General features: G+C 40.2%; 1 pseudogene across 1 annotated transcript in view; it reads right to left on the bottom strand.

Moving 5' to 3' along the window:
• The window catches only part of LOC311085848, a 43,459-nt pseudogene that overhangs the window by 7,882 nt on the left and 13,103 nt on the right, over positions 1 to 22,474 (bottom strand). Inside the window, exons 8-27 of the transcript XR_014609595.1 lie at positions 13,436 to 13,504; positions 13,171 to 13,331; positions 12,859 to 13,022; positions 12,708 to 12,719; positions 12,383 to 12,594; positions 10,682 to 10,718; positions 9,871 to 9,936; positions 9,732 to 9,789; positions 9,592 to 9,656; positions 9,404 to 9,472; positions 9,236 to 9,314; positions 9,017 to 9,133; positions 7,609 to 7,667; positions 5,858 to 5,910; positions 4,944 to 5,190; positions 4,219 to 4,288; positions 904 to 1,022; positions 691 to 824; positions 255 to 618; positions 83 to 168 (exon numbers count right to left, since the gene is read on the bottom strand). The product of XR_014609595.1 is annotated as an uncharacterized misc_RNA (transcript). The remainder of the gene's footprint in view (positions 1 to 82; positions 169 to 254; positions 619 to 690; positions 825 to 903; positions 1,023 to 4,218; positions 4,289 to 4,943; positions 5,191 to 5,857; positions 5,911 to 7,608; positions 7,668 to 9,016; positions 9,134 to 9,235; positions 9,315 to 9,403; positions 9,473 to 9,591; positions 9,657 to 9,731; positions 9,790 to 9,870; positions 9,937 to 10,681; positions 10,719 to 12,382; positions 12,595 to 12,707; positions 12,720 to 12,858; positions 13,023 to 13,170; positions 13,332 to 13,435; positions 13,505 to 22,474) is intronic.

Genomic DNA, 22,474 nt, shown 5'->3' with positions numbered 1-22,474 from the left:
TGGAAATTAAGTATAAGTGTTATACTTTGAGCATGTCCGGTATAGCAAGTCCATTCAAATTCATTCTGATTGGCTGACTCACTTGTCACTCCAAGCCCCTGTCCATTCAACTTGCCCCCAAGGGTTTCGGACGCGGATCAACCTCTCTCTCCTGCCACGGAAATTCACCTAAAATTAAAACAACAAAAGATTGATGCAAATTATTAAAATGCTAAACTAATGAGCTCAAGATACATTTTAGACGTGATCCTGACCTCTCTGAGACCTGTGACGGAGTACGCATGCCCCTTCACCAGCTTCTTAAAGGTCACGGCCTCCATGTCAAAGGCACTGGTGATCTACCAGACAAACACACTTAAATCACACAAAAAACTGTCCATCTTTATTTGGATAACTCATAAATGTTGAGTTGTGTCTCCAGGCCTGTAGTAGGCGCTGTTGGGACTCACATCAATGGAGCAGCCCAGCAGTGAGCCTCTCTCCAAGGCTTTGGCAATGATGCGGTGCAGGTCTTTGGGAGCTTTACGCAGCTCGTACATCTCGGCCACTCCACCGGTGAAGTCCTCAAAGCCTTCGGTGGTGGAACCTCCCGACAGAGCTTCATATGAGCCGTTCAGCCTACAGGCACAAACACACATTATGGTCCCTATAAATGCCATATAGAAGAAGAAAAGAGAGGAAGAGACCCACTTGGCATAGGCCTTCTCCAAAAGGGCGCTCCAGAACTCATTTCCCTCTGCTGAGTGAACAAACATTAGCTCTTTATCCTTTACAGGCAATCGGTCATCAATCACAACGTCCACCCAGTCGCCAAACTGCCAGAACTGCACAACAAGAAAACAACACACATTAGTGCATGGTAAAGTAAAGAAAAATATAGTTTATTAACAGTCGGTTGTGCACCTGGAAGTGGAAGATGCCGGCATACTCGTCCGTAAAGCTTTGCCCATGAGGTACAACTCTGTGAAGCAGCTTGTCATTTAAAGTCAGGGACCCAATGGCAGCCAAAAGCCAACAGTCACCTGAGTGGAGAAAAATGACCTCAGAAAATACTGTTACTGTATTTCATTTACAGTGGAAGCCTATAGGGCAAGACATTCTGAGGAAAAAAGAGCCTTATGTACTATAACAACGCTTTTAACTCAAAACTTCCTCCCCAGTCCAAAAAAAAAAAAAGTTTATTGAAAGTTTTTTTACTATTAAATCGGCATTAAACTGAGGCGGCAATAGTTTTTTTCCACCCTATTGTGGCTTATATCCGAGTAAAATGGCTTCTCAAAGAGAAAATGTAGGGCTCGACTTTATTTTTGTTAATCAGGAATTTATTGGATGGCTGTGGTTTGCTATTGGTCGATCTCATGTGATTGACAGGTTGCCCCGCCCTCATGCCAGTAAACGCATCATCAAAGAAGAGAAGAGATGATGCTGCAAGAGGGAGGAGAGGTTATTTATCATGAGGGCACATGAATTTAAAAAAAAAGTGCATTTATAAACAATTTATAATAAGTGCAATAATTTAAATTCCATCAAAAAATAAGAATAGTCTATTTTGAATTCATGATGACTTTAAGTTAGTTTTATAGCCATTCAGAGACTGGATTCCTGAATGAACTGATGCATAGCAACTGTTCAACCAATGGCATGAGTTTGGGGTGGGGCTATCTGTCTGGTGAACCAATGGCAGATGAGAAGAGTGCGGAGAGCACAAATACAGGTTTTATTTTTCCAATTTATTTTGAAGTTTTCAAACCTATTACCCTTATAAAAATGTACCATGGTTAATAAATGCACCATAGTTTTAGCCAAAATACAATTAATACTACAGCTACTGTTACTACTTTAATTCAAAATTAAAATGATTCTTCTTCAAAGTTTGAGAAGCTAATTCTGAAGAAACAATAACTAGTATGATAAATATAATGTGTGTACTACAATGACCCATTAGGGGGAGCCCTCCACCCACAGCCAAAGAGGGGGAGGAGAACGTGTTTATGTTTGAGATACTTCCGTACTCTATATTTACTTTGGATGAATGCCGTTTTATCTCAAACACCCTTGGCAAAGCCAAACCCGTTTATCTGAGGAGGCTCAATCTTTTCTTTGTGCTAACTGAAAGGTAAAATGCATTTCTGCGATAAGCTTTCCCATCCTACTCCACCCAGTGTTTGCTGTACAAACTTCGGCACTAATGAGTGCACACCCACAGCCTCTCTCTCTCTCTCTCTCTCTCACACACACACACACACACACACGCTGTGGGCTGTGGCTTGCAGCCAGCAATGGCAGAGTTCTCTAATGCTACACCCGTGTTTGTGTGACTCATCACTCAGGCATCGTGTTTGAACACTCCCACCAGCCAGGAAACAAAAACACACATTCATCTAGCCCTCTAACACACATTTCCTCTCAGAAGCGACATAAAACACTATGGATTGTGATCATAGTAGCATAATGAATCAGATTTTGACTAAGTGGGATTTGTCATAAATTCATTCATAAAACCAACTGTAATAAACCCAAATTATATAATATATGCAGTAAAATCTATCTATCTATCTATCTATCTATCTATCTATCTATCTATCTATCTATCTATCCATCGTCCATGTAATATAATATGCTAATGTGCAGATCATGCTAATAGCCTACCTATGCTTTTATGTCTACAATACATTGATGCATTTCTGCAAATATATGATGTTGAACAAGTTATTTTTAATAAAAAATTGGGAGACATCGGTTTCTTCATTTGTGTGGCAACATTTGACAGCCAGTAGGGGAAAGTGGGGTGAGTTGTGCCAGTTTTTACTCAAAGTGACTTTAAAGTGAGGCCATGGCAGTAATGCCTTCAACTTAAGGATGTATATTTCAGGATGTGGTGCATCCCTGAGAACAATAACTTTGGATCTGAAATAAATTGTTTCAGAAATATAGCTCTTGGGAAAAAAGTGGTCTCATGGCACAACTTGCCCCTGGTGCGGGGGAAGTTGTGCCTTTGGGGGAATACATTGGGGGTAAATTGTGCCAGTGATTTCTGAAGTAAAACAGAACATTTTAATGTTATGAACTGTAATGCTATATGAAAGCAAGATAAATTCAATACAAAATTACTAATTTAAGGTTTATTTAGATATTGTCACCCTGGAATACCATAGCATGCATTTTTCCTACTATGGTCAATTGCATAGGGATTTTGTATTGAACATAACTCTGGATCACAGTGTCATAGAGACAAGGGGGCGGGCTCATTTTACTCAGACGACCAATCAGTCTCTCAGGATCATTGTGAAGCTATCAAGCTACGCCTTAGCAACCATTTAGAGCACCATAGCAACACAATATATGATATTTGTGAATCATTTCAGGCAAAAAGTCTTTGGCAATAGATGCCTGTTGACATAGCGCTGTCTGTCAATTATGTAACATATAAGAATAAAGTGACTAGGCTCATTTCTAAACATCCTATTGTGACATAGGCCACTTAAAAATGGAATAAAACTTCTCTTTAATAACATAGTGCAAACTCAAAACTGAAATCAGTGTTAGCTAAATTAAACAAATAGCAGGCAGGCCTAAGTCAAACAATGATGAGGCATGCCCATCTCCTCACTTCTCAAGATTATCCCCTGTGAGTATGTAGGTCTAGGTGGTCTGGATCTGGCACAACTTAACCCAGGCCCTTTGGCACAAATCACCCCAGACCCACAAGTTTGAAAAACTAGCATGATCCAGCAGTTAAGAGCTAACATCATGCTAACTGTATAGACTCATTGTGTAGCCTACTAAAGCACTAAAACATGTGTGAAATGTTTTCAAACTTGTCTATAATTGTTCAGACACTACAATCAGAAAACCTTAATCATAGAAATTTTACTTTGAAAGGGAAAAAACTGTTTTTTGCACTAAAATGTGCTTAACTCTCATGCCATGTGTCTCTCTTCTTTGGAGGACGAGTAAAAGTGATTGCTTTTCAAAATTATGTGGTCACATGACCAATTTCTTCTATGGTTTTCCAGAAACAAGGGTGGAACTACTTCCCCCCTGGCACAAATCACCCCACTCTCCCCTATTTGTGAAGTTTGTATACATACTCTGTTTTGCTTAGATTTAAGCTGTAGGATCAAACTGCAGTAAAGCACAAATTAATCTTTTGACATTTGTTAACGTGTGCAAGCACGCACAAACATACACACCCAGGCTCGAATAGTACATACTCACCTAGAGCCCCCTGGCAAATATCTGTCCGAGTGGCTCCACCAACTATGAACTGAGGATTGTTCGACAGCTCCTGCAATCATTACGCAAGCAAATACACCTCAGCCAAAGTGTGATACTCTCCCTGTCAACCTAATAACACACTTTACGCATGACTACATATAAGCCATATCATCAAACATCTTCATCATACGCCTGCGAGATGATAAACTCAATTTTTCCGTCTTTAATTTATGAGATGCAAACAAGTCTATACATATATTGAACCGGTTGGATACTGTCAGTTTGCCTATGGAAATATTGTTTGTGTTTTGACAATGATACACAGGCCGAGACAAATATAACACTCCTTGATGATTCAATGAAGAAATTACATTACTTGTTGCTTGTATGAAGAAATGAAACAATTTAAATTAATTAATTAAATGTTTCAGCATATATACATATGGATATCTCCTTTCCTTTTTTTAGAGAAAAGAGGGAATATTTAATTTTTGCTTGTCCATTACAAAGTAATTTAACTCTCAATTTCAAATCTGTCTCAGTAATCAGCACCAGATGTTGCATCTTGGTTCTCAGGTGGGACATGAGAGTTTGAGTCTAGCTCAGTCTTTTTTCAGTGTCAAAATGTGCCAAAAACAAAACAAAAACATGTTCCCTCAGTGACTATGCAGTTGTATGTGGTTTCTACCATGCTGCTTGTATAGACTGTGCTCTGCGACACTCACAGTGGGTCTTATCCACTGCACACCGCGTGTTTTGGAGGAGTTTGGCGCAAGCTCCTTGAAGCCCAGTGACTGGGGCACGGCGGGAAAGCAGGAGTCCTCAAACAGCCTGCCGCTCTCCACACACTCTCTCTTCAGCTCCTCGTAGTCCTGGTTCAGGAACTTGACTGCATTGTCATTGCTTCCCATCCCTTCAGCCTGCAAGCGCTCCTTGTAGATACGCGACGACACTCCTCCAATTGAAAACATACTGTAGCGCACCAAAATAAGGTAGTCATTTAAACACAAAGTAGATCCCAAACCATTTTGTTCCAAACCCGTATCTCTCCATTTACTTTCAATATATGGAAAAGATATGCACTTTCTTCAACATTTCTCTGTTTGCATTCCATGGAAGAAACACAGGTTTGGAACAACAGGGACAGTAAATTACAGAATTGTAATTTTTTAGTGAACTATCGCTTTAAATGATTATAGCTCATGACTCGCTTCTTGTGGGAATCAAACCAACAACCTCCAGATCACAAGTCCAGAGCTTTAACCGCTACACCAAACAAAACAAAAGAGTAAAAATGTGTGCATATGGTAGTTGGAGCTAGAAGCTAGCACAGGAATAGCACCAATCATTCGACAGCACGCGTTCAATGTCTCTGAGCGTTTAGCACAAAGTGCTGCTGCTAAAAGCTTATGATGCTTGCTTATGTTCGCTTATGGTCACCCACTTTGCCATTATTAGTGCAGCAACATTCATGCGGCTTTTAGTCCAGCGTGCTGAGAGAAATGCCCTCTACAACAGTCACTCGATTAGCGCCATACTGAGGGTGGAGAGAGGTTTACTAATGACTGGCTGATTTCATGTGGTCTTGACTTGTAATAGGGTTAAACATTAGCTCTGCAGATTTCCAGACCCTGTTTACCATGATTTCATGGACAATGCAATGTCCATGGAGGGCAGTTCTCTAAGCGTTAGCTAAAGGAAACCTCATACACCCAGCTGAGATAACTGTTAATTGAGTCCATATTTAGGTCATTATCATTCCTTAATTTAAACTGGTACTACAGAAAGACAAGATGGCGAATATACCTTCAGTTCCTTGTGAGGGCCGTGGGCTTGAGGAGAAAAAGGTAATTTAGAACTGTATTGATCAGAAAGAGAAATCAGTTCATGGCTAATTTGCTACCACAAGATGAATAATATGGTATATGAATAATAATTCATGTTAATATGGTACAGTGATGCTAACAGACAGTAATACCATGGTATTTTGATATATACCATTGTACTGTATATTCATGTACTTTGGTTGTTACATGGCAATCCAAAGTACTTTACTTTATACTTTGTATTAATTTGTAACAAACAATATTAACATGCAATACTTTTTTGTTGCCTGCATATAAGTGTGTAAATGTACACATAACTGTTAATTTATATATTTATATAAGGTTTAAAAGGGCAGTGGATGTTCTCCAAAACATACTCTTGAAACTATACCAAAATGACAAACTTTTAACTAGTCTGTGGACTTTTTTCGAGGTGCAGTAGGGCAGATCATGTGGAATGTAAACAGTGGCTACTGATACAATGTCAGCTGACTTAGTGATGTGAAATCAATAAGCCAGACTGAGCATCAGCATTCTAGTGTTTGTTTTAGATGATGAATGAACACACCCTCAAAAACAGTTGCACATATTCACCACAAATTCACTCATGCTGCTTTATATTGCTATCAGTTTGTATGTTATTGTAAATTAGTTCATTATATATATATATATATATATATATATATATATATATATATATATATAAATATAATGCACATCCTAAATGTGACCCCTTTCACAATTATTAATATCGATTCACAATCGCCTTTAGAAATTAAACAAATAAGCAATAAGAAAATAGTTTCGTCACTTGCTAGAAATATAGGGCAGAGGTTTTATACTAACAGACGGATATCGCATATAGTTAACACGGAAAAGTTCAACAAAACTTACCACCGTTTAGTTGTCGTTATGGTTAGCAGCCCAGCGGGTTCGTTTTAAAATAATGGACAATAGAGAATGATGAACGGATCCGTGCAGATGAGACAACAATCAGGGTACCGCAGTGCACGGCCACGCCTATGAGGGCGGGACTAGCGAATGATTGACAGCTGAGACGTCAAATGTACTAAGCCTTCTGCGAAGAGCCTTAAAGGGACCGGAAGTGTTTCTTTAGTACCTTCCATTCATGTACAAAAATACGAGTTCGTACAGTTTCAAAAGTGTTTAATAATGTTCTTTGGAGGAAATAAAAATAAAAATAATAATGCACACAGTTCTATTACACAGTGGTTAAGATTCTCCTGGTTCAACAATGCTTCCATTTGTAAACGAAAAAAGTGTGACAATGTCAAACACAATAAAATCATGCAAAATCTGCAAGTAAGACTGGTCAAAAGTGCAATAGACAATTTAAAAAATAAAAGTAAATACCTATCTTTAAAAGTTTGACACATGTAATCTTAATAATTCATTCTTGAGTGGTCCGGTCTGTTGGTGAGTCATCTAAATCATGGTAAAGTTCAGCCACTAAAAAAATATAGAAAATTTGTTAAAATATTTATTTATTTAAATATTTACATGTAAAAAAAAAAAAAAAAAAAAAATGTATAGGGTGACAAACCTGCTGAAAGTCCAGCTCAATGAAGCCACTTTTGTGGGCATCCAGCTTTTTGAACACCCCTAGAAATAAGACACATTCACAATGATCAGCCCAGAGACGTACAAAACCTCTGCATAATCAGCACTACAGGGGCCGCAGACCCAACATCAAATGCCTAGACAGAATCTGCAGATATTTTCTATGCAGATTTCAGGGTCAAATCTGTTAAAGGCAGAGTATGTAATTTTTTCATAAACACTTTTTGTTATCCTGGTTGAAACTCTCTTCACATCCTGATAGCAACCAATAACAGAAGTGGTCTAAATATTTAAACATGTACATATTAGAGGTGTGCATGAATAGTCGAATATTCGATCTGATAAAAATACTATTCAAATTTTGCTTTGCTGGCCGTAAATGCAGTGAAATCATAAGCTCGCAAACTAAGGGCATTTTTACACTGGCAGAATTCGGACTGGGGGCACGGCTTGCATGAAAAATCAGTATTGTGAAAGCTGTCGTGTGGACCTGGGAACGCCCCGAGGTACCGAACCTGAGACTACCTGGAGGAGGAGGTCTGAGTTCGGTTGCACTCGAACTGTGCTGTGATTCGCGTGAATGTGAAAGCAACACGGACTCGGGGTGCGCACTTGTTCAGAAGGAAAAGTAACCTGCACATGCGTTGTAGCAGATTACGTTGTGTTCATTTTTAATGAGACCAATAATTTGAATACAATATTTTTGAAAAATGGCCATCGCTAGTACAAATATCTTTTGTGGAAGTCTTAGGACCAAATAAGGTTCGTCCAATCATTGCATTCGGACCGGATAAGATGTCCTGCCTGCTGGTCAAAGTATGTATTTCCATACCTCCGCGCAGACATCACACGTCATCAATGTGTTTCATGCTATGCAGAGTTAGACAGACGTTAGTCACCGAGCAGCACAACCAAAACATCAGCCGCCTTTTACAGTTCCTCCTGAACCAAAACAACCAGCTTATGCTGCGTTCACAACATGACTACCGTAATTTGGAAGAGATGGAAACCAGTGACGTTATACTCTAAGATGTTCGTGACTCAAATTTATTGCAACACTATCAACGCCGAAATGAATCTGCAGCAGTCAGGTGGTACAGGTCAGAGCTCTTTAAGTTGTTTATGTTCATTATTATTGTAATGTTATGTGCTTTGAGACATGAGGTATTTTAACTAAATAGTAGGTTTGCAGACTCTGCTGTGTGTGTTCATGTGTTTTGGAGAAGGAGTGGCTTTGGAGACGCTCTGAAGGGAGGGTGGAATCTCATGCTTTCAAAGCTAGCTCGCTATTGCTAGCTGCTCCGAAAATTACCCACCCTACCTTTAAATCTAAATTTGATTAAATGTTTTCACTGCAAGATATTTGATAAACGAACACTCAAGGGACTTACGGAACATCATCTCCAGACGCATGAGGCAGGCCACAAAGTTATCAAAGTCAAGGGTCATGTCTGTCTCAGCGTAACGTGCTACCAGCAGCTGAAATATAGCGTTATTCAGGCAGAAACCTAGGAGAGGAATGAAAACACAAGCAGTGAATATTAAAATACACCCCCAAAATGAGATTATTGCTTGTATGTGTGCGAGTATCTGAGTCTGGCTTGACTCACCGGCCTCTTTCAGTGCCATACGCAGCTCTGGAGTGCTTATGGTTCCTGAGTCATCCATGTCATTCTTCTTGTAAATTGCCTGGGGTGATTTTAAAATAAGACGATATGTTCAGAATAATGTTAAATGGTTAATTATGTAAAAGGCTTCTGGGTTTTGGGATCTCTTACAAGGTATTTCTGCACTTTCTTCCACAGAGTAGCGAACTCTCCAAGACCCAGTTTTCCATTCCCACTGTCCTGAGATACAGTTAAGGGAAATTTACAATACAACAACACATCAAATTCTTGTAATTCCTGACTCAAGCACACATATCACGTTAAAACAAACATAAAAATGTAAGCAGCTGAGAGGATACATCCATGAGGTTCACCATGACACGACACGTCTCCATACTGAAGCCGCTTGTCTTTATATCAGTTCCTACAAAACAACGAACAGCTCCTTAGACTCCTCCTTAGATCTCGAGTGTAAACTAAAGGATGCGGGAGTACTTACGTTTTGCGATGATTCTGTTTAAGATAGTGTTGAGCTCCAAGGCTGAGATTTCCATGTCCTACCGAGAGAAGTATGATTCAGTTGATCTGCTTTTCAGAATATATAAAGGTTTACTGCATAACAAGTCGTCTCCACTTACAGCTCCAGCGAGTTTTACGAACATGGTTCTGAATCCAGATTCAACTTCAGCGTCTGAGACAGTCTCCTGAAAACATGAAGAAGCACATTTTAAAAGAAAGTTCCAGGTTCAATACGACTTATCAGCAATATCTGTGTCAAAATGTTGATTACAACCCAAAATATTAATATTTCTTAATGAGGATGATTATTTTTAATTCATTGATTCTTCTTATTGTTGTTATTATTTATTCATTTATTATTGTTACTATTAGATATGAATTATTATTAAATTAAAATTATAATTTACTAGTAATAATTTCAACATTTCTACTAGTAATAGAAAAAAACGTGACAGGCTGTGGAAAATATTTTATCAGCAAGTAGCTTGTTTTCATTCATTTGTGCAAATTTTAGGATATTGCACAAAAAAGGCTAGATGGAAACGGTAAGATGCGTATCAAATCTTAAAATGTGAATAAAAAAACGTATGTACGTACTGAAGCAGATTTGAAAAAAAATTATCAGATAAGAAAACGCTCATAAACTATGATGGAAACACATTTTCAGAATAAATTCTTTGATGGGCAACAAAAAACATGTGACGCAAAAGATCATGTGACTGAAAATTTGACTCCCTAGAAGTGACGATTTTGTTCTCTTGAACACATGGGATAGAAACGGTGCTTTATTCCCAAATGTTTTATGTGGTATTCCAATTTTCAGCATGAACTGAATTAGCAACTTTGGAAGGAAGCATAGCTAATGTTATGCTGTTGACTTTTGAGAGCATTACATTATCTTATTTGAGAGCAGTCTGTTGAGTTACTTACATCAGGTAATTCAGCATCCACAGGGTCATCACATATTCTAGAAGAAAACATAAGATTTTCCAATCAAATAAATTAAGAACCAAGTGTTTGAAATAAAAATACATTCTGTTTGCATATTGGCATTAAAGGCACAGTATGTAAGTTTCGCCGCTAGAGTTCGCTTATTCAAAGAACAACAAAGGCGTAGCTTGATGACACCGTGAATGTGTGTGGAATCATGGGAGTTGTCGTCTTCACCTTCACAGCCGATGGAAAGCATTGCTGATTTCTCTGGATTTAAACATTATCGGAAACATTAAAGCATAGTTCAAATGGTTTGGGATATTTGAATCCAAGGACCCTATCATACACCTGGCGAAATGTGGCACCAAGCGCGACACAATTGTTTTTTGCTAGTTTCAGCCCGACGCAATTATCATTTTCACGTCCTGTGCCAAGTTGTTTAAATAGCAAATACATTTGCACTCATTTGTGCGCCCATGGTCGTGCTGGTCTGAAAACGAGGTGTGTTCAGGCACATTGTTGGCGTGTTGCTATTTGAGGCAACTGAAATAGACTGCGTCATTGACCAATTGAAACCTGGTCTAAAGTCAATGGCGCAATCTTTTTTTTGTTATTTAAAGAGCATGTTAGTTATATGCGCCTATAGGCAGGTCGACAACGCGTGTACACTTGGTCCCGTAGATGGTCTGCTTGTGCGCTTTAACTTTGAGCAGATCCGTTTCCTCGCTAGAGAAGCATTCAGTTTCATGTTCAATTCAGCCATGTAAACAGCAATCCGCCATGGCGCGAGCGCAACTGTCTTTTGAAGGGAATGGGAGAGTAGACTCTGATTGGTTTATTGCACGTTATGCCCAAAACACACCCATTACTTATTAAAGGGGTGGTTGATTATGATTTCACTTTTTTAACTTTAGTTAGTGTGTAATGTTGCTGTTTGAGCATAAACAACATCTGCAAAGTTATGAAGCTCAAAGTTCAAAGCAAAGGGAGATATTTGCTTTTAAAGAAATCATTGTTTAAGGACTACAACAAACGGCTGGTAGGGACTACACGACATTCCTCCTGGGTTAGTGACATCACTAACCCTAAAATTTACATAAACCCCGCCCTCGGAACACGATTTATAGATTGGCATGACAGAATATGCTAATCAATGACTAGAAGATAACTACACTAAGCTACATAAATTCATCAACCATTCAGAAATGTCCTGTTGCATTCTACATGTTGTCACTTCTTGAGTCTCTCCATCTTTGTCTGACTCCGGTTTGAACATAAACATTGACATTTCCAGTGCATGTCTGTGTGAAGTAAAAGGACACAAGCTCTTGAAGCTCCGCCCCCTGTGCTGAGGGCAGCAGCTCATTTGCATTTGCGTTTTTGCTCACCCTCAAAAAGTAACAACTTAAACATCCTCTAAAAAAATATATGTGGGGTATTTTGAGCTAAAACTTCACATACACACTCTGGGGACATCAAAGACTTATTTTACATCTTGTGAAAAGGGCATTATACCACCCCTTTAAGAGAATAGGGACAACCCTTTTAGACCATGAGCCGACCATTTTTCCGGACATTAAATTAGCAAAAGTGGATTCGGACACTCCCTAAGTGCACTTGTGCATTAAAATAGGGCCCCAAAAATCTTACATGTTGTGCCTTTAACTAGGGAAACCTCACACAGATGTGATACATTACAGTGTTTCAGTCTGTCTTTCGGAAAAGACACGCAGGCAAAAGTCTCCGTCCAGGTTGGCTTCGAAGGTGGAAGGCACAACTAGGTATTCTCCTGGAGGCAATTTGAAGCGCGTGCAGACCTCCCTCAAGTTAATGAAAGTCTCAGAGCGAGCTTTCTGCCCGTGCGTCAGGAAGAAGTTCTTATCGAGGTGCACGTCCCGCTGACCCTGAAACTGATGGAGACAAAGGCCAATCAGCGAGCCAGGAAGGCTGTGACTAATGTGAATTCTCAGATATGATTGGTCAAGGAAAAAGTCACCACCCCTCTTTGTAGTTTAATGCTTACCTGAGGAGGTACCTGTGGAAACAAAAAAAACAAAACATTGATTTGATATTGTTCAAATGTAATCTGGGAGTTCTGTTGAAGTACATGTGTTCCTTTCATCTCCATCCATCATAATCACAATGTATAGACTGCTCTTTGTGACTCCACCGACCTCATAAATAGCAAAGCCGATAGTGTGCATGTCCTCTCCCATTTTCCTAAGGCGGCGCCGGTTCTTCTGGATCAGACCCACCACGAAACTGCAGTCCACCTCATTATCGTCTGGATTGTCATCTTCCAGCTTAATCACATACTGAGGATTCATCCAGAATGTGTCTGAGCAATGAATGGATACAGCCATCAGCAATATTATTAAACAAACCAAACCAACCAAACTTTGTCCATGTGAATCATTTTGTTTGCACTGAAATCTGAATCTGATTCATGATGCTAATAGTGTGTTTGCAGTTCTTTTGTGGCTCACAAGGGTTGTTTCTGCAGCCCCCGGCGGTGGAGCCTTTCCTCCAAGTGCCGTCGTGGTTAGTCACGGCCCAGTGTTTTACCGAATCGCTGGTGATGGTGTCCGGGGTCAGAGTGCAGATCTCTATACGAGAGTAATGGCTTAGGAATTCTGAGAATGACATCCTAAACAAATAGAGATAACATGTTATGCGTATTTAATATAATGTATGGAAACTTTTTAATACCCTATATTGTAGTTGTAAATGGATGTTAGATTGTAAACGCACCAGAATTCACCATCCTCAGCGTTGGCGTTCGGTCGCTCTGAAGCCGCAACACTGTTCCATTCAGATGAACTAAAGGAAGGAAGAAATAAATACTTCAGATAACCATCAGCAGTTCAGTGTTTGATGTAGATGTTTGATGATTATGTTTGATGCTATCGTCTCCAAATAAGTTCCAAGCACTCCATAAAACTATGATTTCAACATAGGCCATTTTCTACACTTCTGTCCACAGTCAAGATTTCTTGCATCACAAATACTCATGTAAATAGTCAGGTGTTTTTGCACTGTATCTTTAAGACTTCTCTATGAAATTGACCTCTGTTATTAATGACTAACTTCCAAATGCTGTCATAATTCACACTGTGGACTAATGAATTCTGAATAGGCCACATATGTCAATATGGACGGTTATATGTTAATGATTTCCAGTGTTTTTAGTCAGTATTTCATTGTCACATTCATTAATTTTAGTCTAAGTAGCATCTAATTTTAGCTGACGAAAATAAAAATAAAATTGCACTACAAAATTGCGAGTTTATATCTCACAATTCTGACTTTTTATCATGCAATTGCGACTTTATATCACGCAATTCTGACTTTCTATCTCCAAATTGCGTGTTATAAAGTCAGAATTGCGAGATATAAACATGCAATTCTGAGAAAAAAACGCAATTCTGACTTTATAACACATAATTGCGACTTTATATTACGCAATTCTGACTTTATAACTCGTAATTACGACTTTATATCACGCAATTCTGAGAAAAAAAGTCTGAATTGTGATTTCCTTTTTTATTTTTCATTCTGTGGAGGAAACAAGCTTCCATACTATTCGGACAGGACTAAAAGACGTTTGAGTTTCTAAAAGACGTTTGAGTAACAATTCTTATCACATGACGTCTGTGATTTCATGTACCGATTCGGACGGGACTAACATCTCTGTGTTTATTACAGAGCTGGGAGAATAGGGCTTAAGTCTTTGTGTGTCGGCCGTTGTCTTTACATCCCCCTTGTAAAACGTTTGCTTATGTTTCTGTCTCGTTTGGATTAGTGTTTTTGCTGGAATATCGTCAGCCTTGTTTGGGTTTATGTTATGTTCCTTGTTTGTACTTCCCACATCTGCACCCCTGCTTGTATTTACTCTGTTTGTGTTTTCAAAAATAAACTTTACTGTAATTGGATACTTCTCTTCCCTGCCGTCGTGTGACAACATCAACATTTAACAAAAACTATCAGCAAAAACTGTCTCCTGAAATAACACAGAGTAAACTTTCTCTCTCCCTCTCTGTTTGCACATTTGACCAGCCGATTATTACTAATTCTATGTCTTTTCTTTCTTTATTCTTTAGGTATGAAGCTGAAGAGTCTGTACAGGCTATACAGGAATTTCATCCTGATGCATTCAAGAGGTTTTATCTTGGCATTCAATACAAAAAAAACATGATTTACACATTCTGAGTTTAAGTCATTTTCTGTACAGTTCATGTACTTCATGTACTTTAAAATATATGGAGTACCACATAAAATCAGCCACTTTTATGAATTCTTTGTTTGGTCAGGTACAGGTTGTAGCGACAATGGCATCTGCTTTTCAAATTAGCGGATCATGTGATAAAAAAGAAACACATCGTCTTTGTCCTTGCTGGTTAATAATTGCCCCACGAGGACCAATTTGCCAGCACCGACCTTCTCCCCAACTTTACAACCTCGTGACATTCCACACAAACACACACACACATTACACACACACACACACACTCGTGGACTTTCAACCAGAAACCCACCACGAGATGCAACTGAGGCACATTGCCATATATGGACTTCCACATAGTAAAATTTCATTTTACCATTCATTACAAATTTATAATAGAGGTGTGGTTTGCTAGAGTAAAATCTTTAATTCCGAAGATTCATTGAAAGAAAATCACTCCATAGTGTCTTGTAACTCGAACCTGGTCATAAACTTTTATGGCTCCAAAGCTGCAGCTCATCCAGCTCCTTTGCAAGCCAAAATTCCAACACATTGACACACATGGAACTCTTCAGAGAAAACTCTTCAAATGTTTGATACATATTCCTTTGTTTCCCAGGTGCCTTCACTTGCCATAACGGAAACACTGACAATTTTATTGTGTGTTTAATCAAGCTTTATTTGTGTGTAATGATGCATATGAACGTAATGTTATGTGTGTCCAATATCTACCTGTAATTCTTGGTATCTGTCTGACCGTCCTGTTTTAATTCAACCAGTCCCGCACATAGTATTACCGTAAGATGTATTATTCTGTATGTATAATCTTAAGAGGAAATATTAATTATTTCGCTTAGAAGACATATGATACAAGGGGGCGTGTTTTTCTTCACACAAAGAAGACATCTTCCCGCTACAGATCAGAAGTTTTGATTCGCTCTGTCACAAAACAGGGCGTAAAACAGATGTCTGTTAAAAGGACGAGACCCCCACTTCTCTCTCTCTCTTCCTTCTTCGACCCCGCTGATTCCACTTCCTCTCTTCTCCGGTCGCTCTCATCCCGGACCTCATCCACGTGTAGCGCAGCTCCATGGCAACCAGCTGAACAGGCCTCGCCGTGGCCTCTGGGACACAAACCCCCGTGCCATGTAAAAGCCTGCTGCCTTAGAAACCAAGATTTCTGGCCTCTTCCGCACGGAAGACGAACTTTCTCGGTAAAGTTACATCCAGTGAGCCTTTAAACTTCGCGGCACCTGAAGACGCAACAGAAACAGGACACCATCCGCGCTGTCCTGCCAGTTTCAGCATCACCCGAACAAAAGACAAAATCGCAAGTATATTGAGTTGATAAAACTGCTTTCCAGGTTGTCTCGCGAACTTAGGTTTCTGTATGTAATAATTACTAACTTTTCTCTTCTCTTTATTCTCTTTTATTTCTTTCTTTCATTTCATGTTATCCTGATCACGTATTTTCTTGTTTGGTTAAATGTGTGTTTGTTTTATTGTTTTGTATTTTTACGTACGTTTATATTCGTAACTATATAATTCATATAATCTCTAGTTTTGCATTTATTAAAATTCATAAATACTTTTCACTGTCTCTGTATTTGAAAGCCCACCATTCTAAAGTCAATGAAACAAAAGATCTTAAGCTACAAGCTCGATATTAGACTACATTCAGTAGTTTTAATTAATAAACTCAATAAAGTTTAATGTTCGTGGCCAGAACCTAAACTTTAGTGGAGTTTGTGAATACCCCTTCTTAACTGTACTGACCTTACATCTACTCGCTGGCCGAGTTAAAGGTTGGTCAGACCAGTTACAGAACGAGGTAATCTCGATAATTGATAAAATAAATGTACATGCGACTTATGAATTATGACCATGAGTCATAAATATTAATATTCCCAAGATTCCCCATATTCTTGAGCTAATTCATATTTACCCAGAGTCGTATTCGTTACATGTTTGGTGGAGAATGCGGGCAGTTTCAAACTTTATTTTGGTGGGCAAATTCAGTTTCAGTTGAATGTGTATTATTGGTTTAATAATTGTAAGCTATACGCGCGTTTTGAATTGTGAGGTAAGTCGCTAAGGCGAACTCACCCAGCTGATGGTATAGGCACAAAGCCAGCTCAGCTCTGTAAAAATCTGCAGTTCATGATATTACAGTGTCCCTGTAAAGACGAAGCAAAACTCTTTGCAGTGGGTACATGTAATATGATTTAAACCGACTAAATGAAGACGAACGATCTCTTTTAGGACGAAGACGTAAATCTGGCCTGAGCAGTGACTCTTTGTCAGTCGTAATAGGCCTTATTATATACAATACGTTAACGATAAACTCCTGGTCAGAAATTGGCGTCGCGATCCAATTTTGTACACCTAATGCATTATCATAAAGTGCTAATTTGATTAATGTTTATGGGAGATGAGCAGAGGCATAATTCCTGCTCATAGCTGTTTTGATGCCTGTCGTGCTCACAGCTTAAGTAAATAGATGTTTTAATGCCTGTTTGCTCACAGTTTCTAAAATTTGAACAGAAGAAAATAATACCTGTTCACAGCTGTAGTAATCACAGATGTTTTAATCCCTGTGTACTCACAGTTTAAGTAAATAGATGTTCGAATCCCTGTTTGCTCACAGTTTCTATTAATTAAAACAGAAGTCCTAATTCCTGTTTTTATTGTAAACCGTTTCATATATAATGTGTAATTGGAGACCAGTTTTATGAATTAAAACAGATGATAATCCCTGTCCTTATTCTAAACCGTCTCATGTATAATGTGTAATTTAATAGATGTGTAATTCCTATTAGTCACATGTTGTGAAACTCGCGTCATTTTTCGCATACAACTGAGCGCAAAATGAGCCCAAAAGTATAGTGATTTCTAAGAAAAATTCCAGTCTCAGTTGTTGAAACACTGACCAACAGCCTTTAGGTGTGTGTGGCAGTTCTCAAATTGCGCGCCCCACCGACGTCATCCTGCGTGAGCGTCGCCTCCCACTGACGTCAGCCTGCGCGAGCAAAATTGCGCCATCTGCTGGCGGTAAAAGATAATACCTGCTTTCAATTTCTTTTTCTCTCTCTGCATTCATTTTCTCTTCTTTTCCCCGATCATAGAATGAACGGTCGAACTCTCAAATACTTACCTGCATTCAAAGCTTAGCTTATGCTGATATTATTTGGAGTTAGACAATTCTCTTTTCTGTTTTTGATTGTCACACTTTAAAAAAAAAAAAAACTTTTCCGAATTAAAGCTTAGACTTGATTCACTCAGTTCATTGATAGTCCCAGCCTGCATTGAAGGGTCTCATTGCTACCCTTTTCGTTTGATTATTTTTATAATCAATACTAATAACTTCAGTGTTATTGTAAGGATTATAGGAAGTCATTCTGAATTTCAGTTTTAATTATTATTGATACTTCACTGTTATCATTCTAATTTTCTTTCCTTCCTTATTTTTATTATAATTTGGACCTCTCCTTGCATGCTTAGTTGAATTTTCATTCAAAATTTGTCTACTCAACCAGGTCGACCACTGAGAGGACATACGCCCTCACCCTTGTGGCACAAATCCACTGCCGGGGCCTGTCCCTCTGCCTGCGTCTCAAGCCTGTGTTGTTTATTCAAATTTTATTTCATTGATAATTTTTTTTTTCTCTTCCCTCTTTTCTCCAAAAAGGGGGGGGGGGGGGGGATAGGTTATTCTGATAAATCACCATCAGTTATCATAATTCCCCTTTTGTTGTATCACTATTTTAGTAAAGCCTTTGCCTCTGACTCCTGCATACATATTTACCCAATTGATGAAACCAGAAAGCCTTAATTCACATTAAGTCCAACCTCTTAATCCCTTATTGTGTATCTATGGGCAGGACTCAGTCAGTGCACTGTGGTGATTGAGACGTCATCACTGGTTTCCACCTGGATGACCTCTATTCACCCCAGGTAACTAAAATTTGATAGAACCCATCCACTTAGTATGAACCACCGAATACTAGATATTCCTCCTGGTGTATTTTAAGTGTTGGCCCACCTTTTTCTCTCTAAGACACACCTTCTTTCGAGGTCCTGTCCCGATAACTCTAGCAGTGTTAATAGGCTTAGGCCTCTTTAATTTTTTTTTTTTACTTTACTATATAACACTCTCCGTGTTATTGTTTGTGACATTTCATTGCAGACCAATTCACTTCCTTGTGTTGTGTTTCCCTTTTTCTTCCCTACCTCTAACTTTGTCTTTCTCTATTCTGTTGTGATTTGTTTCTCTCATTTCACGTACATACAGAACCTAAGAGAGACCCCAGGAAAGCTGAATAATAGAGTAAACAATCCAAGCGGGCGTCATTAGACGACCCCCAGGCTACCGCCTGTCAAAATCTCTATTGTGGGTTTAGCCATACCCACGAAATTGGCTCCGCTAATTGTCGGCATCAGTTAGCCCCGAAATTCTCATAAACGGCCTAGCCCGTATGAGTATAGCTCATTTGACTCACTCAGCAGAGACACGAGCTCCAAGATGAACTTGACACTGTTCATGCAGAACTAAAACATGCTTACAGATTGCAGAGTGTCTGGAACGGAGAAACACACATCACAGAGTTTCTCCCGGCCAGCCACCCCAACCCTGTCAGCCAAACATCAAGAGCTGCAGGGGGCGGAGCTGAAAAGGGTCAGAATCCTCTCCAGACGGATTGGGCCCCCAGCAACAACTCTCCTCCCAAAAGCCTTGACAAGCTGGCCAGAAACATTCCTACGTTTGCCGGAGACCACAGTGTTTATGCGTACCTTCAAGACATTGATTTTCACCTGCAAACTGTCGCTAACGTGACAGCTTGGGACAAGTTCTACTTGTTACGAATCACTGCAAATAGAGATGTGCGTAAGTTTCTGGATCGCCAACCAGACCCCGTCAAAGCAGATTACAAGCAACTGCGACAAGCTTTGATCCGTGAATTCTCTGACCCAGAATCAGACCAAGGGTTTATCACGGCCTTTGACGTCAAACAGGCCCGATGTGAACACCCACACTCCTACTATGACCGACTCCGACAAACATTCTTCGGAGCAACCAACACCCCACATATGGAAGAAGATATATCTTTTAGAACTCTGTTTCTGCGGAATCTGCATAGCACTGTGAGTAAACATCTCGATGTGCTCGTCTGCCCACGAACCATGTCTACTCGACAACTCAGAGACTTAGCCCACAAGGCTTACACCAAGCAAAGGGCTATAGATGAAAAGACTGTAGAAACGCACACAATTTACTCCGTCTCCGAGCACTGCTCAGAGCCAGACAGCAGATTGCAGCACGACTGTGACGGTGCTCATCCAGAGCGTCGGACCGAACGCTCAGAAAGATTCTGGAACCAGCATCATCCGCCGTCCAGAACTCCAAGCCCAGACCGTCGAAACTGCAACCTCTCTCCCCAGAACACTGGTGAGCCAGAGTCTTCTTACACAACAGATGAAGACAGTGCAGCCACGTCTGACACCGACACAGAAAACGAACACTGACACCTGCTGCTTCAAGGTCATCTCTGACCTGCAGCTGTGCAACCAGACCAATGTCTGCGCCACATACCTACCACCATCACGATTGCAGTGACTACACAGCACAATCAAACTTTACCAACTACACTGCACGCCTCAGAGCCGCTTACGCCACTTCCGCTGTGTACAAAGAAAGGTCATGCGGGCCTCTGATGAACAGACCTTTCCTATGCCAACAATGATGCCCATGTGCTGAACACCGCAGCACCAACGCCACTCATGAGACATCGAAGCATGTGGCATACCAACCTCAGCAAAGCAACAAGACTGTCCTAGCCAACCAAGGACATCCGTCGCTGAAATTTTTCCTCCCTTTCTCTCTCTCTCCCTTTTGCCTCTAACAGGATGCTGTGGTGGTTCGCTAGAGAGCAGCCCGACTCCTGATCACCAAGGCAAGACTCACACCCAGGAAGTCTAACACTGTGATGGGCATCTCCACGGTCACCGACCACGCCCCGACACTCGTCTTGGCTTTCATCCTGTACCAGACTCAACAAGACGTGAGCATCCACAGCCAAGCTCACAAAGCCGTGTCTGGCGAGTTCCTACGAACCGTGAAAAAGGGGGGGTCCCACGACATCGACCACCTCAACCTCACTTGAGCTGAGTCATCAGCCTAGCAACCACCTGCTATTTGACCATCATGATCCACCTGCCATCCATTGTGCCCATTTGTTGTTCGACGAAGCCCATCCCGGATTTCGTCTAACAACAGGGGGGATTATGTAGCGACAATGGCATCTGCTTTTCAAATTAGCGGATCATGTGATAAAAAAGAAACACATCGTCTTTGTCCTTGCTGGTTAATAATTGCCCCACGAGGACCAATTTGCCAGCACCGACCTTCTCCCCAACTTTACAACCTCGTGACATTCCACACAAACACACACACACATTACACACACACACACACACTCGTGGACTTTCAACCAGAAACCCACCACGAGATGCAACTGAGGCACATTGCCATATATGGACTTCCACATAGTAAAATTTCATTTTACCATTCATTACAAATTTATAATAGAGGTGTGGTTTGCTAGAGTAAAATCTTTAATTCCGAAGATTCATTGAAAGAAAATCACTCCATAGTGTCTTGTAACTCGAACCTGGTCATAAACTTTTATGGCTCCAAAGCTGCAGCTCATCCAGCTCCTTTGCAAGCCAAAATTCCAACACATTGACACACATGGAACTCTTCAGAGAAAACTCTTCAAATGTTTGATACATATTCCTTTGTTTCCCAGGTGCCTTCACTTGCCATAACGGAAACACTGACAATTTTATTGTGTGTTTAATCAAGCTTTATTTGTGTGTAATGATGCATATGAACGTAATGTTATGTGTGTCCAATATCTACCTGTAATTCTTGGTATCTGTCTGACCGTCCTGTTTTAATTCAACCAGTCCCGCACATAGTATTACCGTAAGATGTATTATTCTGTATGTATAATCTTAAGAGGAAATATTAATTATTTCGCTTAGAAGACATATGATACAAGGGGGCGTGTTTTTCTTCACACAAAGAAGACATCTTCCCGCTACAGATCAGAAGTTTTGATTCGCTCTGTCACAAAACAGGGCGTAAAACAGATGTCTGTTAAAAGGACGAGACCCCCACTTCTCTCTCTCTCTTCCTTCTTCGACCCCGCTGATTCCACTTCCTCTCTTCTCCGGTCGCTCTCATCCCGGACCTCATCCACGTGTAGCGCAGCTCCATGGCAACCAGCTGAACAGGCCTCGCCGTGGCCTCTGGGACACAAACCCCCGTGCCATGTAAAAGCCTGCTGCCTTAGAAACCAAGATTTCTGGCCTCTTCCGCACGGAAGACGAACTTTCTCGGTAAAGTTACATCCAGTGAGCCTTTAAACTTCGCGGCACCTGAAGACGCAACAGAAACAGGACACCATCCGCGCTGTCCTGCCAGTTTCAGCATCACCCGAACAAAAGACAAAATCGCAAGTATATTGAGTTGATAAAACTGCTTTCCAGGTTGTCTCGCGAACTTA

The sequence above is a fragment of the Abramis brama genome (genome assembly GCF_963993115.1).
Source record: "Abramis brama genome assembly, chromosome: 6".
Lineage (NCBI taxonomy): Eukaryota > Metazoa > Chordata > Actinopteri > Cypriniformes > Leuciscidae > Abramis > Abramis brama.
This window is presented reverse-complemented; position numbering and strand designations above follow the sequence as displayed.